This window comes from Vigna umbellata, chromosome 7 (genome assembly GCF_029865625.1).
Source record: "Vigna umbellata cultivar VRB3 chromosome 7, Vumbellata_1.0, whole genome shotgun sequence".
NCBI classification, from domain to species: Eukaryota; Viridiplantae; Streptophyta; class Magnoliopsida; order Fabales; family Fabaceae; genus Vigna; species Vigna umbellata.
This window is the reverse complement of record NC_142171.1, coordinates 11,844,375-11,865,619: the sequence shown is the minus strand read 5'-3', so window position 1 is coordinate 11,865,619 and position 21,245 is coordinate 11,844,375. Positions and strand designations below refer to the sequence as shown.

Genomic DNA, 21,245 nt, shown 5'->3' with positions numbered 1-21,245 from the left:
ATTGGTTGCATGAAGAAAATGAAGGTGATTATGAGAAGAATGAAAAAAGATAAAGACATAGAAGAAAGAGTGATCCTGGCCATCCCAGTTTGTGTGTGTTCTATGCTGAAACCCAAACCCCATTAATATACAACTTCTGCTTCACAGTCACCAACCCTAAATTTTCCACCTTTTTGACCTTTCAGTGAAATTTCCCATAGAAAATTAGGTCAATAAAGATAATAAAGGGAACACGTTTTGGTAGAAAAATAAACAGAAAAGATAACTTGCTTCAAATATCTAATCCATTTTGCATGGTCTTTTCTTTCGTTGATACCTTCAAATAACAGGTTTCTGATGATAACTTTTATAATAACATTACTTCGAACTTTCGTTTTATAATAGCTTTTTCAGATTCTCCATTTACACAATTCTTCAAACAGGAGTGGTCAAATTAACATATTTGTTTTTTCTTCAAGTGAATTTGGATTCAAGCTCTTTGAAATAAAATATGATTGGAAATTTTGCACCCCACTATCCTTACTTTAAAATAAAAGAAAAAATATATAAATAAAATTTCATTTACCCACCTATATATTCAATTATATGCATAAACAAGTACAATCCCCATATATACAAAACTAAATACATATTTTTCAAAGTGGTGTGGATAATAAAAATAAAAGTGAACTTGTTTTCGGCTTGAACATAATGTGGAGAGGACGTGAACTAAGACAAGGTAACATAATATAACATAACGTCGTCTTAAATTTTAAGTTAACTTATGAAAAAAATAAGGGATTGTGGGTTATAGAAATCAACTTGTGATAATTAGAATTGAAGAATTTTACCTTTGTTATATGCACTTGAAACGTTACGTAGAGTTTGAAATGTTGCTAGGATCAACAATAGAGAAAACAAACTTATAATTTGTTGACTGGACATGAATGGTGACATATGTTCTACTGAGTGAAAGATGAAATATGCATGGAAATAAGTTTAATAGGGATAAAGAAAAGTGACAGGAATGGAGCGTCTGAGTTAAAGATCAAAACAAAGCTTATGATAATACGGTGAATTGTTTATATGTGAAAAGTATAGTATGAAATCAGAAGACACCTATTCTATTTTTTTGGACATTATTGTCTTATGTCTACTATAATATTTGTATGATAAGGAATGAAACATATATTTACTTTTATGATAACCGTACAGATGTAATGTAAAGATCATGATTTTAGGAATATTTTGATTCAATGCTTCATGTACCGTATGATCGTAAGATTGTGACTTTAGGAATATTGTTTTTGTCATCATAGACAGTATTGGGTCCTTATCATATGAGTAGTATAGAGTTGCAGGGGAGAAGCTGGGAAGGAGGTGCAAGGAGGCTTCTCAAAAGGAAAATTATCCTAGTCAAGGACAAATGGGTATTATGAAATATTAGGAGGTGGAAGAAGAAAAACATAGGGTGCAGTAAGAAGTCCCCTTTAGTAAGGCCATATTGGTTGTCCAAGAAAAAGCCCACACAATATACATGCTTCCTCCATATACTAGGAAATGCTTTATATATATACGTGTGTACTTAATAATGTTTGAACATTATACACAAACTAAAACAGATTAAAAATAGAGATTAAGAAAAATATTTTTTATGGTATAAGATGGTCAGAAATATATTTGTATTCGGTTTCTTTTATTTTATATTCGGTTGCAAGAAAAATAAAACAAAACAAATGTGTGAAAAAAAAGAAAGTGAGTAAAAAATATATTTATTGACGTAAAATGAAAGAAAATTGTCGTTTTAAAAAGTAATTAATTAATTAATTAAAATTAAAGTATGAAAATAGATAAAAGAGAGAGAAACGTTTATACTTCCTATTTCTTCTATTGCTTATTGCTAAGCAAGTATCGAAAGATGCACATTTTTTAATCTAAGAAGACATATATTTCAAGGTTTCTTACAAAGCAAGAGTGTATGATAAGGTAAAAGTATATTACGAGAAAAATAAATTTCGAAGTATTTAATTTTGTTTTAGTTTCGATTGTTTTGTATTAAAATTCAAAACAAATCCAACTGAATAAAAAATGGATTAATTCTATTCAATTTTCTAAAAAGAAGAAAACAAATATATCATTTTATCTAGAATTCCGCATAATTTATTATTTTAAAAGGACAATAAAGAAGTTTAAAAAGGTATTGCTATTGACACCTGCTAAACTACTATTAAAACCTTCCAATTTTTAAGAAGTTTCCATCGTATTTAAACTAATTTTTGTGAATATATTCGATTGAAATATCCTCCATTACTGAAACAATGTTTTCGTTGTGTCTTTGAACAAGACTTCTTAGAAATATAGAATCAATAATGCAGTCATTAGGCTGGCATTGACACCTTTGTCACCATGATTGGTAGTATTGCAGGAATTTCAAAGACAGACAACCATGATGGAATTCGGGTTCACACTTACCTTTGTTTTTATGTTTTTTGTGCAGTTAAAACTAGCTTTGAGAATGTTATACTAAAACTGATTTTAAGGTTTGGAATTTAAAATTTGTTAAGTAAAAAAATGTGATTAAAAAAAGAGATTCTATTAAAAATGTTTAGTCAATTAATTTCTTTAACGAACCTATAGATAAAAGAGAAAAACATTTTTAGCGTATTTCTTTATATATTTTTTTATTATTATCTTAATTTATGAAAAATCAAAATCTTTTACTCCTTCATAATGAATTTCATTCATTATTTTATAGATTTGAATAAAATTTAACTGATTATTAAAATTCATCAATAAAATATGTGGAATTTTCAAAGATCTGACGTACGATTTCGTTCTATAAAATTGGCTTAATTATAAGATTACTCCCTAAATTTTATAAAATTTGCAATTTTAGTCTCTAATTTTTCACTCTAGTCTATTATGTTTTAATTACCCTTGGCTCATGAAATTCTTTTTATGCAATTTTGACCTTCAATGTTTATTTATCTAGAACTTTATTTAACTTTGATTTTAAAAAGGTTAAACCCCTTTAGTTGTCCTATTTATGTAATTTGATTCTCGTTTTTTTAAAATCTCCAATTGAATCCTAAAAAATGTTAATTTAAATCAATTGAGTCTCTGCCATTAATTTGACTTAATGGGGTTAAGTTTTTGCTGAGATTTGAGGTTGACGTGTCAATTTTTGTAAACTTGGCATGCTGAGAGGAATGTGTTTGTGTCGCCGTCAGCACCATGGGCAACCCTAGGCCGCCGTCAGCCACCCTCTCGCCTTGCCGCAACCTCGCCATCACCCTAGACCACCTTGTGCCGCCGTCACCAGTTCAATTTCTCCACCCGTTCGCGAACATCTTCATCAACCTCCCTCACCATCATTCAAACACCACCCAACACTGCAAGTCGTAGCATTACCCCCTGGTGGTTTGGTTGCCCCAATTGATGTCTTTGTTTCCCCTGGCAACACCGGTCTCGATCCATCTCAAACCTCTTTCTTCCCAGTGCTTAACATTCCAACCGGTCTTGAGCCATTGCTTGGCTTCTCCAAATCATGCTTTAACATCTGGAATAATTGTTGTTATCTCAAAACAGGAACCCAATTCCAAAGCAGAACCTGAAAGCCATAATCCCAAAATCTCGATCATCAACTCAAATGAAACTAACGAGATCAAGAACACAAGAAGCATAACTCTGACCCCAAAACGCAATTTGAGAAAACAAGAATAGAGCACCTAGAAGAGAATTCCTAAACAAAATCAAAAACCCCAATTTGCAAGAACAAATTGCAAACCCTAACCCCCACTTCGTGAGACCCAAAACTACAAAAAAGATTTAAGAGAACACCCAAAATCGCAACAATCAGGAAACCCAATTTCAACCTCGATTCCAAACGCGAAAACTCATTCAAGCCCTAGTCATCTTCCATTTTCTTTTTCTCTAATAAAATGCCAATGAAAGATAAGGTAAAAATACAAGAAAAAGGAAGAGTAAAAGAGAAAACTTCCATAAATTGAAACCCACCAACATACAGTGGCGTTGCGGTGATTGACACCTGCTTCAGGCTTTTCTTAAGAAGACTCGTGGTTCTTTGAAGTCTTCAAACCGTACAATAGCTCAACTATCTCAATCTCAATGTTTGAGGAAGACGATGAACCCTAACTTGGGTTTCAATTTTCAGAATTTTCTTTTTAATAATATATTCCACGTACAAAGGTATGAGAATGCCACGTTTAAAAAAAATTGACACTTCAACCTCCAACTTTAGCAAAAACAAATTGATTCAAATTAGCACTTTTTAGGACTCAATTGGAGATTTTAAAAAAACTCGAATCAAATTAAAAAAAACTCACATAAATAGGGACAACTAAAGATGTTTAACCTTTTTAAAAAGTTATCATCCCCAATTTTACAATTTTTATCGTCTTCAATCCAGTAAAAGAAGTCACAAATAAAATAAACCAATATTATAAATAATTAAAAAATAAAGAATTAAAATTGTGAAAAAAGAATTAGAAAATAAAATTGAAAAATCTAAGGAAAGGAATACAATTAAGCTTATAAAATTAAAAAGTACTCGTAATCAAACAAACGAATATAAATGGTAGAAAACGCAATAAAACACAACTTATAAAATTTGGGGATTATATTTTAACAAAAAAAAATCAATACCAATTTAATCTTAAATAGATTAATCGTATGAATTTTTTTTAAAGCTTATATTGAGTGATCTAAAAGAAATAGGAATATTTAAGGGATTTAATGAACCCAATTAGTGTCGAGTTTCGAATCAACTTGTATAAATGTGTTTTTATAATATAAACTGTTTACTTTTCTTATATTCAACACTTGAGAGTCATATTAACATGCTGACTTACACATTCTTAAAGCAGCAAAAATTTCTCTTCTCTAAAGACAGCTGGCTATATATGTAATATTACCACGAAGTTTCCTTTTATAATAGCTTTTTCTGGTTCGTCATTTTAGACCATTCTTCACTTAGAAGCGGCCAAATTAACATATTCAGTTTTTTTAAGTAAATTTGGATTCAAGCTCTATTAAGTAAAATATAATTGGAATTTTAAAAGTGATTAGATAATAGAAAAAAAAATAATACTAGTGATTAGTTTTAGATTGTTGAAAAAAATATGATAAATAGTTCATGTTTGTAATATAATGATGCAAAAATTAAAAACAAAAACTAGTTATTTTTTCTGTTGATTTTTGCTACCAAAACGCGTTCCCTTTATTATCATTATTGACCAAGTTTTCTATGGGAAATTTGGTTGAAAAAGTTGAAAGAAAAGCAAAATTTAGGTTTGGTGACTGTGAAGGAGACGTTGTATATATAAATTGGGTTTGGGTTTCAGCTTTGAACACAGACAAACTGGGGATGGCCAGGACCACTCTTTCTTCTCTGTCTTTATCTCTCTGTATTCTCCTCATAATCACCTTCACTTTCTTCGTGCAATCAACTCCACTAAGAGCAGGTATGTCCCTCATTTTTTTCCCAAAAGGAAATATATAATGATTATTGTTAGAAGTAGGTTTAAGCCTAACTCAATCCTACAAAACCAGCTTATAGGATGGTCCGATAACGACCCAATACAGATGAAATAGAAGAATAGAATGCCTACTTAGAACTCGCTAGAATAGAAGAATAGAATGCCTACTTAGAACTCGCTAGAATAAATGGCACATTACCATGTTAGAAGTTGGTTTAAGCCTAACTCAACCCTACAAAACCGACTTATAAGGTGAGGTTTGCACCTCACTTATATATTATAATTTGGATGTATTTTTAGTCGATGTGTGACTTCCAACTATTATCGCTTTGAATTTCAACCACATATACCTTTACTAAATTAAAAAGTGCATATGTAATGTTTAGTGTAGAAACATGGTTTGAAATTATGGTTATGGAATATTGAATGTTATATTTGTAACTACCATTTGGTCGTGCAGACTAAAAAAATCCTTGTATTAAAATAATAAATTTAAAAATCCTTGTATTAAAAAATATTCGATTTATTGTTGATCAGGAATTATAAACAATTACCATCTTTAGAAATATATATTGTGAAATAAAATAATTTAAATGTAGTAATTAAATTTGGTTGATGATGAGAAATTGTTTAAATTTATAGATTTGAAGATGAGAAAGTTGGGTGTTCAACCAAAGGCACCTCCTCCACCTTCGCAGGCAGTCCAATTCAAACCACCTATTGTGAAACCACCTATTTTGAAACCTTCACCTCCACCTCCACCTCCAATTTACATGGGATGATCTTTAATTATTAATCATTTATGCTTCTTCATCTACTTTCTTTCTCATCATTTCTTTCACATGTATCATATAAATAACACTATTATGTCAAAGTTTCATTCCAAACATGTATGTGCAAGTTAGATTCAAAGGAGGAAAGACACTATATATTTATTCTATATATATTTTTGTAACAATAAGTTGTTGTAATTCCACCTCGTTCAAACAAAGGTATAATTAATTAATTTTAAAATAGTTAATATTACTTTGTTTTGTTATAAGATTTACAAAATAAAAATTAAAAAAAATATCAAGAATAAAAAGTAGGCATTGAAAATAGAATATTCTCAATTATTTGGAAGGTATGTTTGATGATACCACCAAAATAGAGAGAAATAATTAAAATTTAGTTATTCTATCGAGTTTTGTAAGTGTTGGGGTGTAAAATCCATGGAAAATATCCAGTAAAAAAAAAATGAGTACGAACATATAAAGAAAATTCAAAATTTAATTTAAAAAAAAACACAAAAGAACGATATAAACTTTTTTAAGACTTTCTTCACGTGTATGCAAAAGTTTGCAAAGAGATTAAACAAATATAATAAAATGTATACATATAATCAATTCTCTTATACAGAATACATATGTGTGTGTGTATATATATATATATATATATGTATATATATATATGTATGTATATATATATATGTATGTATATATATATATGTATGTATATATATATATGTATGTATATATATATATATGTATGTATATATATATGTATGTATATATATATATGTATGTATATATATATATATATATATATATGTATATATATATAATTAGTTTTCATTATTTTTTATAATAAAATAATATAATATGATAAGAAAGATAAAATATATAAATTAAAGTAATAGTAAATAAAATAAATAATTATAATAATATAAGCAATAATAATAATAATAATAGTAATAACATAAAAAATAATATAAACAATAATACTGTTATTATAAGAAATAAAATAGTATTTATCCAACTTTATCAATTAAAATATGTTTTTAATCTATCAAATTCATTACATCACTTAAATTTTATAAATTATTCTTTCATTTCTCACTATCTTTATTTTAATCCAAATAATTTCACATTCATCTTTCTTTTATTTGAATCGACTTTCCTAAATTCATCTAAAAAACAATTACAAACTTACAAGCTTACCGATCCACTAAAGATTGGTGAAAATTGTATATATGTTAGTAAACTTTTCAATTTCTAACACTATGTTCGTTTCATGACATTTACTGTTGAGAGTGATTGTGAACAATGAATTTGTGGGTGATATTCGTGTTCGTATCTACAATATGAGGGCAATAAGAGAAATAGCAGATTAGTGAGATGGTAAATTTTTCTAAACTCACTTAAGGTGAGACGATTTGAGAGTGATACATGAACTTTGATAATAAGATCTTCGTTTAAATCACGTTATTTTCACCTACTTACATTGTTATAGGAGGTGCTGTGAACTTCTATAGTGATACAAAAATATTGTGGAATTTATGGTTTATGTTGATATGGTGGGAATCGATTCTAGTATAGCACAACCAATTTTGTGAAAAACAAAAAGGTAGGAAACTGACTATGTGACAAAAAACAAAGAGGAAAGAAATTGGTTCTAACATGTGTGAAAATACTGTGGAACCGATTCCAGTATGAGAAATGGTTTTTAACCTTGTTTTGTGTGTTGCATTACGAATAATCCAAGAGTTGCACAAATTTAATGGGATAAATAATTAAAAATATCATTAATGAATGAAACAAATTTAATCTCACTGTTTTATTCATTCTAGGTGTCTACCATTATAAATTTAGTGGTTAAGCTTATATTAATTTTATGTTAATAACTTTCCAAAACTCGTAGACAATTAATCACATTATTAATACATTCAATTATTATCAAATAAATTATAATACTAGCACATTTTTAGCAAAAACATGACATTGTGCATAAGTCATGTTCTGAGAAAAAAACTTATGTTAAAAAGAGGTTATAACGTGGTTTGAAAATTTCTGATCCATTTGCATGGTCTTTTCTTTCTTTCACTTTCAAGTAACATGTTTTTGTCATATGTAACATTACCACGAAGTTTCTTTTTATAATAGTTTTTTTAGGCTCCTCATTTATACAATTCTTCCATTACAAGCCGTCAAATTAACATATTATTGTTTTGTAAGTAAATTTGGATTAAGCTCTATAAAGTAAAATATAATTGGAATTTTTCAAGTGATTAGATAAGAAAAAAAAATTACAAGTGATTAATTTTAGATTGTTAAAAAAACTTGATAAATAATTTATATCATAATATGATGGTGCAAAAGTTAAGAACAATAAAAGCAAGTTGTTTTTTCTGTTCATTTTTTCTACGAAAACTTGCTCCGTTCATTATCATTATTGACGTCCATTTCTGTGGAAAATTTCATTGAAAGCTCCAATAGAAATGAAATTTTGGTTTGGTGACTGAAGCAGAATGTGTCTATATATATTAACTGGGTTTGGGTAGCAATAAAACGCACATAAACTGAGGATGGCTTGGGTCCCTCTTTCTTCTATGTCTTTATCTTTTTTCATTCTTCTCATAATCACCTTCACTTCCTTCATGCAACCAATTCCAGTCACTGCAGGTTTGTCTCTCATTATTCAATCATCCAAAACTTTACAAAAAATAATATTTGAATAGCACTAATAATCTAATGTTTAGTGTGAAAACATAGTTTTAAATTGTGATGTGTGGATGCCAACGTTGTTTCATCATGATCCTTCATATTACACCAAATTGGGTTTACATGTTATAGATACTATTAAGAGAAAGGGATACTCTATAGTTTTGAGTCAATTTTATCTAAAATATATGATATTCTAAAATATTTTATTGATATGAATTTGAACCCTTGCTCACTTACCGTTAGATACCATAATAGTTATAATGCACACCGTAATATATAAAAAAATGTACATGTGTAATGATTAAATTTGGATATGATAAGATACATGTATATAGTAACTTGATATGTTTATTTTAAATATAATTTATATATATATATATATATATATATATATATATATATATATATATATATATATATATATATATATATATATATATATATTAGATTCACATCATAAAAACTTGTTTAAATTTGTAGATTTGAAGATAAGAAAGTTGGGTGTTCAACCAAGCCCACCTCCTCCACCCAAGTTGAGAATCGGACTCAAACCACCTGTATATAAACCACCACGTTCTAAACCTCCACCTTCCGGCTAACTTTACCTTCGCCTCCGATTTCCATGGCATAAGATCTTCAATTATTACTCATCTATGCTCCTTTTCTACTTTCTATCATTTCTTTCACTGTTTTATTTTATACACTAGTTTCATGTGTAATATAAATAACATTATTATGTCAAAATGTTATTCCAAACGTTCAAAAGGGGAAAGACAGTATTTAGTGTATAACTTTTCTTCCTCGTTCAAATAAAATTATAATTATTTAATTTAGAAATACTTAATATTACTTAAATTTTATTATAAGATTTATCCTCATCTCCATTGAATAAGATATATCATTATCTTACTTTTTTTAATATTAATTAATTATTTCTTATTAAAAAATAACAAAGACAACAAGTAAAACATAATATTATCAAATATTTAATATAAAAAAAAATTTCACTTTTTTCAGCCTTTATTGGGCACCTCCACCTCCAATTTCCATTGCATAAGATCTTCAATTATTAATCATCTATGCTCCTTCAGCTACTTTGTTTCTCATCATGTGTTTCTGCTTTATACTACTGGGTTATATGATTAAAATAACGTTATCATGTCAAAATTTGATCCCAACCATTTATGGGAAAATTAGATTCAATGTAGGAAAGATACTACTTATTTTATATTTTGGTATGTCTCACTACGAAAAAAAGGTATTTATTGGTAGCCATCGTTTTGTAGCGGTTAAAAATATTGCTAGAAATATGTATATTTATGTTAATTTCTTTTTATTAAATAAACTTATATAAATCAAGTTATATAAATGTCTTTATTGAATATATATTGTTTATTTTCCTTGAGTCTATTCAACAAGTGAGATTCATGTAAACATTCTGACTTATATTTTTAAAGTAGCAAAAAATTATTTTCTCTAAGAACAAGTATGTATTAAAGGTTAAGGTTTTCTTTATTAATATATTAATTATAAATTATTTGGAGGGTTTCAATCATCTCACACATATAAAAAGAAAATGACACAAAGATAAAAAAAACTAAATGTATGTATCTATAACGTAAAAAGAAAAAAATTTAGATGAATCAGACCATACACACATCTACAACAAAAAAACAAAAAAAAAAAATTAACATATTGTTTTGTAAGTAAATTTGGATTCAAGCTCTATTAAGTAAAATATAATTGGAATTTTATAAGTGATTAGATAAGAAAAAAAATTACAAGTGATTAATTTTAGATTCTTAAAAAGATTTGATAAATAATTTATATAATTATATGATGGTGCAAACGTTAAGAACAAATGCAAGTTAATTTTTCTTTTCATTATTCTACCAAAACTTTGTCCGTTTATTATCATTTTTAACTTGTCTTTTTATTTATTTATTTAAGGGGTTTAAATAGTTTTTGGTCCTTAGCTTTAAGTAAAAATTGGGATTAGTTCATCTTTAAAACTTTGAGATAACTTAGTCTCTCAACTTAAAATATGTATTAATTTAGTCTTTTTAACTAAATTTTGTGAAGTTTTATCAACGTTTTAAACGCATTTCATATTATCAATTGAATTGTTTATCCTGTTTGACATATTTATACTTTAATGTTAATTGAGAAATGTGTTTGTAACTTTAATTAAAGTTTACAAAATTTAGTTAAAATAATTAAATATATATTATTCTAAAGACTGATATCTAAATTAGTCTAAAGTTTAAGAAAAATTAATTTAAACTTTTACTAAAAAATTAATAAATAAAAACATATTTAACCTAAAATAAGATAACTGGTAGAGAAAGAAGGAAAAAGATATAATTGGAACTTAAAAATGTTCTGTCTAGTAGTGAGTTTTTTGGATCAAGACGAAGGTATCAGGCTTTTTGTTTTTGTCAGCATGAGCATTATTGGGTCTTAACCTTCAAATTATGTTATAAACCATTTCTGTTGGCACCTGCAAAATTACTATTAAAACGCTCCAATTTTTCAGAAGTCTTCCTTGCATATTTTAACTAGATTTTGTCAAGATATTCAATTGAAATATTCTCCAATACATAACTTTTATTAAAGTTTTAAAATAAAAGTTTTATGACAAAATTCCACATAACATTGAGAGATGATTGCAGGAAATGTTTGTTCAAATAAGACTTTTACTTCTATATTTTCTAAAATTGTCATGCACAGTACATTTTACAATATATTATACTTATGAAAAAGAATTCATTATACTTATCACTTGATTAATCTTATTAGTCATTTAAAATAAAATAAAACAATAAAAACTAAACAATTCTTTTCACCGCCCTTCTAGTAAGTAAATAATTCTTAGTCAAGTCACACATAACAGTTTCACTGCATAATCTAAGTTTGCATTTAATTATAACAGTTGAATCTTATTCATGCAGGAAATTCATTCAACTAGTTTTTTGCTTCAAAATTATTATATTAAATGGTACTTGTAACGGGCACGAATGAAGCTAAAGAAGAATTAATAAAGAAAAATTATACTTTGATATATATAAATTTTTTACATTTATATACTATTATCTTTTTTACTTTTTTTTCTTTTTAAAAATATTAACTATCATATTTTTAATGAATGTGTGTCATCTACCATTTATCATAATAAAAGGAAGTTTTGGTCTGACTCATACATGTGGTGTTGTTGCTGGTTGAGTTTCAGTTTCAGAGTATTTAACAGTAGCTCGTCTTGTAGCAGCAATATGCTCAATCATTATTCTGTGAAGGAACCAATTTTGCAGACATGCTAGCAAAACTTGGAGCTTCAAACCAATTGATTTCATATACACAATTCATTTTAATTTTTCTTTTATAAAAATTTTTGTCAAAAAAATCATAAGAAAATCCTAATAAAACTGTGGTTTCTTTTCAGGTTTAATATATATTTTGGTTTCTAGATTTAGTAGGTTTGTTAAAGTGATTTTACTTTACCTTCAAGAGTATATTGGGAGTATTTCAACCCGTTTACAAAAATATACATGATAGAAAATCATTTTAAAGAAATTGCAAAATTACAAAAGATAAAGAAACACAATAGAAAAATATAAAGAATACACAACAATCTTGATTATTGTTGCTCTATAATTATTTATATCTACTTCACACAAACAAAATTAAGAAGTGAGGAAAAAAAATCATTGAAATATAGCTTGAATATATAAAAGGTTTCAAATAATACAAACTTTGATATTTTAGTTATGGTGATATTTCATAGTATATTAATCAGCTCTCAGATATCTGTATATATGTATGTGTTCTAGATTATATCAACTTTTCATCTTACAACTACACTTTGTGTTATAGCTTCTATGGAAAAAAATATGATATTAAGTTCAACTTTAGTTGGAGAATCCAAATAAATACTATATTTTGTTGACCTAAATTGTACATATATCAGAGGTTGGATGCAAGAAAAACTTAGTCAATTTTTTCTAATTAGATCAAGCCAAGATTCATCACAGCCCAACTACCAACTTAACATACTTAAACATTAGATTTCAATAAGATAAGAAGCTAATTAAGTCTTAGATGACATAAACTTAAATTCCTAACTCCAAACTAACTTAGAACCAACTCTATTAAAATTTCACCTATCAACCCCTACACTTCCCCTCCCCTTTTTAACCAATATCATAACCTTTTATCCATATATATATATATATATATATATATATATACCCAACAACAAAAACATAATTGATTTTGCTCAATTTTATCAAGTCAGATCAACAAAAGCATTTAAATTTAACAAACAACTTCCTCGTGACTTTCTTATATCAAACCTAGAAGACTCTTAAACCCAAAAAATACTTATACTATATCACAGTAACATTTTATCACAATTCAAATCAATTAAACAATCATTCATAACCTTCAATTTCACAACATTCCAAATATATAACATAGATTATAAACATTACAATATCTTAAAATGTAGCGGTTAGTTTCCATTACCTGTTAAGAGCTCAAACAACTCTAAAAACCTCAAACAACCTCCACAAATCAAATAACTTTGTGCTCTTATAAATCACTAAATCATGATTAGGGTACGCCATTAAAACCACTAATCAGTAGATAACCTAATGGAAAGAATGGATGATGCATGCAATAGATCTAAGCCCGCATGCATCATAAAACAAAGAAAATAGAGGAAAAAGAGTAAAATTTAACTTACTCTTTTACAACAATTGATCGGTTAGGAATGAAGTTCTTATCATAATGATCACTTAGGCGCTTTTTGATTTTCAAGTAGATGACCCAACAATTAGAACACTAAGAAAAATGATATAGAATCAAAGAACGAGTTTTAGAGAGATGACCTTAATAGAATTTCTATTTATACCTTAAGCTTTTAATATTAACATGATCTCATTATTTAAAACACATTATCAACTTTTAAGACTTTATTTTCTATATTTTATCGGAGTCACTCCATGTTGCATTTAATTAATTAATTTTCAGTATGTTAAAGAAAAACAAAATAGGGTTTTCTTCTCATGTCATTATAAGTTTATCTAAATTTATGATTCTGAAGGAGCAAGATTGGAATACTATATATCAAGTTTGTGAGATGATGGCTAACATCTTCAATGTCTCATCATCAATCTCTGCAGGTTTTTTATGTTCATAATAATTCTGGTCTAAGAAAAAATAAATCAAGATACGTTTCGTTTTAATTTTTTTAATATAATAATAATATTATTATTTTTTGTTTCTATCCCTAATAATATTAATGGTAAACATAAAAAATTAAAAATAAGGTGTAACTTGTCTTTTTATTTATTTATTTACTATTAATTTTTCTTAGTATGTTTAAAATAAACCTAATATAACTGATACTGAATGAAGGAAAAAGAGATAGATTGCAACTTACAAATGTTCTGTGGCTATTAGTCAGTTTTTTGGTTCAAGACGAAGATATCAGGCTGTTTATTTTTGTCAGGATGAGCACTATTGGGTCTTAACCTTCAAAATATATTAAAAACACTTTACTATTCGCACCTGCCAAATTTACTATAAAAACCCTCCAATGTTTCAGAATTCTCCATTTCATATTTTAACCAGATTTTGTCAAGATAGTCAATTGAAATATTCTCCAATACATAAAATTTATTCAAGTTTTAAAATAAATTTTTTATGAGAAAAATTCACATAATTAACATTGAGAGATGATTACAGGAAATGTTCGTTCAAATAAGATTCTTTTTATATTTTCTTCAATTTTCATGCACACAAGTAAGATATTATACTTATGAAAAAAGAATTATATTATACTTATCACTTGATTAATCTTATTAGTCATTTAAAATAAAATTAAACAATAAAAATTAAACAATTGTTTTCACCACCCTTCTAGTAAGTAAATCCCTAAAGTATCCCTTTACTAATCAAAATAATTCTTAGTCAAGTCACACATAACAGTTTCACTGCATAATCTAAGTTTGCATTTAATTATAACAGTTGAAACTTATTCATGCAGGAAATTCATTCAACTAATTTTTTTTCTTCAAAATTATTATATTAATTGGTACTTGTAATGGGCACGAATGAGGCTAAAGAAGAATTAATAAAGAAAAACTATACTTTGATATATATAAATTTTTTACATTTATTTAATATTATCTTTTTTACTTTTTTATTTTGTTTTCCTTTTTTAAAATATTAACTATTTTATTTTTAATGAATGTGTATCATTTACCATTTATCATAATAAAAAGGAAGTTTTGGTCTGACTCCATACATGTGGTGTTGTTGCCGAGTAGACCAATAGTTGAGTTTCAGTTTCAGAGTATTTAACAGTAGCTTGTCTTGTAGCAGCAATATGCTCAGTCATTATTCTGTGAATGAACCGATTTTGCAGACATGCTAGCAAAACTTGGAGCTTCAAACCAATTGATTTCATATACAATTCATTTTAATTTTCTTTTATAAAAATTTGTCAAAAAAATCATAATAAAATCCTAATAAAACATCAACGTTAGTCCTTTTTAGGGTTCTAAGTTTAATAAGTTTGTTCAAAATGATCCTTTTTTTTATTAAGGTAAAAAGTAATTAATTGCAAGATGTTATCGATCATTTAGTAATTATATTGTTAGTGTCTTATACGCGGTGTATTGTACAAGTCTCCAGGATAGAACTTTCCATAATATCTTTGAGGATGTCAAAACTAGTAAGGATTTCTAAAAAGAGTATAAAATAAACTCAGAATAATTTTTTTAGAAGAGAAAAAGAAAGAAAGGATAAGGAGAAAGACAATAAAAGCCATTAAATATTTTATCGTTGGGACACTTAATAAAATGATTTTTTGACCGTTGCAATCCAACCTTTTCTTTTGTAATAATCTAACATTATTACAACACTTAAATCATTTTTATAAAATATGGTACTACAGTAAGTATATTGAGAAAAGATAATACTACTGCCAAACCTCAGGATCAAAATAAATATTAATTTTTTTTTAACATGAAAACTGAATATTGTTGAATAAAAACGTGCCGAAGAATGAAGGAGTCAATCCCCAATCTCAATGTAATGATGGATGTTTGGACCACACACGACTACCATAAATTGCAGTTTAGATTCTTTCCCCCTTTTCCAATCTTTTAATCACATAATTTATCTTAAGATCCTGAAATGATAGTTTCATAAAGACTTTTAATAATTTTAGTGAAATTATTTTGACCTACTTTGCTGTGTTACCTAAAAGAAAAAGTATAGTTTACATATTCATCTAGTAAAACTACACTCTTTTTTTTTTCATTCGCGGGTTGAAATATAATAATAGGTTTCCAATGACATTACTTTTTATTTTGATCATTAGGATAGTCGATTGAAAATATGTAGTTAAAAAATCAATTTCTCATTATTTGTTTAAAATTATTTTAATTAAATAATTTATCTTATTTAATTTTGCATAGTTTTTTTTATTAAAAAAACAATTTACAGAGTATTGGGAGTATTTCAACCCATTTACAAAAATATACATGATAGAAAATCATTTTAAAGAAATTGCAAAATTACAAAAGATAAAGAAAGACAATAGAAAAATATAAAGAATACACAACAATCTTGATTATTGTTGCTCTATAATTATTTATATCTACTTCACACAAACAAAACATTAATACTTCTTAAGAAGTGAGGAAAAAAAATAATTGAAATATAGCTTGAATATATAAAAGGTTTCAAATAATACAAACTTTGATATTTTAGTTATGGTCATATTTCATAGTATATTAATCAGCTCTCAGATATCTGTATATATGTATGTGTTCTAGATTATATCAACTTTTCATCTTACAACTACACTCTGTGTTATAGCTTCTATGGAAAAAAATATGATATTAAGTTCAACTTTAGTTGGAGAATCCAAATGAATACTATATTTTTGTTTACCTAAATTGTACATATATCAGAGGTTGGATGCAAGAAAGACTTAGTCAAATTTTGCTAAGATTTTTATTTGTGATGTGAGGTATATATCATTAGTTTTAGAGACTTTTTCTGTTTCTAATAATTAATATTCCCACTCACCCACTAAGTGACGAGCCAAATCTCATGGAATATATAGTCATGGAATCTCAATTCCCTTCACTTGGATTAACACACGACAACTGCAACACTATATAGCTTTCTTTAATAATCTCTCAGCCATGATTTTGTGGGGACTCCATGTACTGTTGCAATTCCAACTACCTAATATTATGTTTTCTTTCTTTAAGAACATGCGAAGTAACAGTTTTCTTTTCGTTACAAATGTCTGCATCAAGAATCTCTTAATTAAAACAAATTCATAACATATTCGTATTGTGTTTTAATTACATCTTCTCGCATCTGTCCTTTCAATGCAACAATTCAGCGATCAAAGTCTCAAATCCATGTTACTTAAAACATCTCGATTCGTTGCATTTCGTTTTGAAAATAGAACCTTATTCTTACAGACACACTGTTCTTCAATAAGAAAAGACTAGAAGAAGAGTCCTGCAGCTGCATTTTCTGATGACATTCAATGACAATACAATAATAAGACAAAAACTTATGTATTTTTAGAAATATTACTCCTCTAATCTTTGAGTTTTATTCTCATAAGTTATGTTAATGTTCATTTCTTGTTGTTAAGAATTAGAGTTGAAAATTTTATGTTAAATAAGATAACTAGTACACAACTAGAATTTATAAATTTATTGTTTTAAAGTTTTGGATTTAAAATAATATTCTGATTTTTATATTTACTTATTCTAAACTTAATAATACTGAATTTTTCAATGATTCCTCTCTATAAAAATCTCATTAACAAAATAAACTATAATTTTAATTGGATATACGCTCCGGTATGAAAAATAATTACAAGAATATATATATATATTTTCCGTAAGTTTTGTCGAATAGTGTATTGCATAGCCACCACCATATATGTGATGGAATTTAGATAGTGGGGTGACCCACTTGATTGTTGCCATTATTTTGGTTTTAGATTTTATTCAGTTTAAACAGTTTAATCACATGATTATATGTGTCTAAAACCTGCAAAAGTGGTTTAATTAAACCCTAAGGTTTCATCTCAAAATTAATCATCGTGATGAGTTCTCTTTCCGTCATTCTCATTCCGTATCCTTCATACAATTGCACATGCAAATGTTCTTTTATCTGCTAGTTAGCCATTACTGATGAAAAGTACTTTTTATATTCTGAATGCCCTTTGGCCTTTACAATTCGTGTAAATCTCAAGAATTCGTGGTCTAAACGCTATGTACATATGATAAGTAGTTTTCAAAGATACCAACCATAATTCCACCAAAAGCCACCAAGATATTTGCAGCAATAATGAGATGCTGTTTGGTTAATTTTGATTAGTTTCTTGCTCACTACAACTTTTTCCCACCGAGAACCCTTTTTTGGCCAATCAAGTTGGTCATATGGCACCCAAAAAAAATTCCAAGAAAACCCTAAGAAATGACCACACGTGAAGAATCGTCCTAAACCCAAAAAGGGAAAGTCCAAAAGGTTCCAAAGAGATATAAGTCTTCTCCAATGGCAGACCACAGTGTCCACATTCTGTGGCAGCTTATATGGTCTCTGATTCCCAGCCACCGAGAGGGCCCAAATGAGACATGATGAAGAAAGAAGGTATGGGGTGCTGACAGGTGTTGAACATTTCTATCTTACTTTAATTGATGCAATATCCTCACTTTTTATTTTTCATATCTAGCAGCTCTGAAAGTTTTTCCATTTGCTAATGCAAGTGTGCACAAGAAAAGATAAGAAATGAGTGTTGTGGGATGCTCTTGATTTTTCCTTTTCTTCTCCATGCTTCTTTGCATCTTGTGAGAATATCCTTCTCCAATTGCCAAACACCCCTCTTCTCTGTCATGCATGTGATTCATAAATGTTGTACTCTTTTTCAATTCATGTCCTAATCTTTGTATAATAATAGGAACAATGATGTTAACAGTTAATGACTTTTAACCAAACTCTTGCTTTCACTGCCAGTGCCTTCACGGTTGTACTCTACCCATTATATTATCATTACTCAGAAGATCACTGGTCAACACACCAAAAATATATGATCATAGCTCTGCTGCTACAGTGACAGCAAATTCCAACAGTTTGCTTGCATGGATCAGAAAATGACCCTTCAGTTTGAAAACTCCTCAGCCAATTCAAATCAATAAACCAAGGTCAATCCCAACATTATATATATAATATAAAAAATTTCACAGTGAAGAATTATGTATATGATTAATCCAGTCTAGTTTCCAACAAGAAGTTTGCTGGATGTGTAAAAAATATTTCTTCTTTTCATCTGCTAGCTCCTCCTTGTTGTCTGCACTCACATCTTCAGTTTCTCCTGCTCCACTGTTACATTTTGGCAACATGTGTCTTTGATTTCTATGCATCCTCATATTTATGTAATTGTAGGTTCTAGTTAATGACTTTGTAATCCTACAAAGCAATTGCTGTGCTTTTTCACCTGCTACAAAACAATTTGTTTAGAGATAATTGTGTTTTGCACAAATTTAACATGTGAGATGTCAAGTAGTTAGCACATCTTTGGCTAGTTATTCTTGTTATCCAAAAATTAATTACCTCGGATGGAAGAAGAAAGAGAATTCATGACTAATTTTTCCATATACTTCAATTAGTGGAAGTATGGTGTACTTGATGGTTTGTTCGAGGTTAGAAATTGGTCATGTAGTGGGAGATGTTATCTAGGTAAAACTCATCAAGAAGTAGTTAAATAGATTTTGAGATATCTAAGAAGCACGTAAGAGAAGTGTTTCTAATTAGTAAATAAGAATTAAAAGTATAAGACTACGTAGATTACCGAGAGAAGTACCATCAATTTAGTAATACAATTGTTAGTTGGACGTCACATATGCAAAGGATTCTTGCTTTATCCATTATAGATGTTGAGTATCCAACAATAACAAAAGCTAGTAAAGAATTTATGATTTCAAAGTTTGTTAAATGAGTTGGCACCAACATAAAAAGGATTTTAACATCTAATATTTTAGACTTTTTTACGTACTATACTTAAGTCAAATATAATTGTGAAAGACATAAATTTATATCTGATAAAATATCATACGTAAATTTAAATTTGGTGCATATATAACATACATAAATTTACATATGTAACATATATAACATACATAAATTTACATATGTGGCAAAAGACAACATATGTAAATTTTGGCTTAATTTGTGTCTTTTTAAGCCTAAATTTACTTCCTATGAAGCATGAAAAATCTCTATATAATATAAGAAAACATCACAAAAATATTTAGAATTTTTTAAATAGTATTGATATCTCAAATAAATATGTAAAGTATAGAAAAATTGGCCAAAAATACTAAGAAAATAAAAAATATGTAGTAAATGATGGAATTCTTAAAATTCCAGAGATTAGAGTAATTGCGTTCCTCAACCCATTTACAACCACTTCCAGTTTTGGAGTGTCTCTATTAGATATGTTCGTAGTAAAAATTATGATTATTTAAAATTTTTAACCATTAAACTTTTACAACTCTAAATCTTTGACTAATATATATATGAGATATCAACACTCTACATTTAAATACAACCTAATAGAAGTTATCACAAAAAAATTTAAGTCAAAAATTATTTTTTACCTATTTTTTAGTGAATTTTAAAAATATCATATGAGCTAAATAGTCACACGCGACTCATTATTAAAGTGAGAATATGAGAAAAATCAACCTCAACAAGGAAAATATACGAAGAAAAAGATGTTTTCCAACCAACCACACACAACAATACAAAAAACACAACCATTAGGTACCAAAGGAGGCCCTATCACACACACACAATGCTTGTGAATGTCCAAGATTCTATTCAAGTAGTGAAGGAAAAATAAACGTTGAGTTTTTCTAAACAAATTTATGTATTAGCATAACCTTGAGATGTAAAAGTTGGTTTTTGCATCTAGCTTTTATAGGTTAGGTGTAAATTTTGACAATTTAATTAAAAAAATGTGATTTTTCACATCCGATTTCTAGACATCAAACATATATCCAGTGACGTAGTAATGTTAATGTGGGAATGATCCAAAAGAGTATTTTGTATAGTGTTTCGGATGTGTAGGGCTGTGCTATTCCGAACCTCCCAATTCTCCTGCGCTCTTGTCTCGGTGGCTGATCTTCCCTCCAAGTCTTAGCTCTCCTTTCAATCCTGGGGGGCGGAGACCTGCAAAAGACTC

General features: G+C 27.9%; 1 long non-coding RNA gene across 1 annotated transcript; it reads left to right on the top strand.

Moving 5' to 3' along the window:
* The first annotated feature begins 8,777 nt into the window (after positions 1-8,777).
* LOC148195138 (uncharacterized) lies at positions 8,778-19,583 on the top strand. Its single transcript, XR_015780865.1, has 3 exons — positions 8,778-8,917; positions 9,440-18,652; positions 19,016-19,583. It is a non-coding gene; the product is annotated as an uncharacterized LOC148195138 (long non-coding RNA).
* Positions 19,584-21,245: the final 1,662 nt, after the last annotated feature.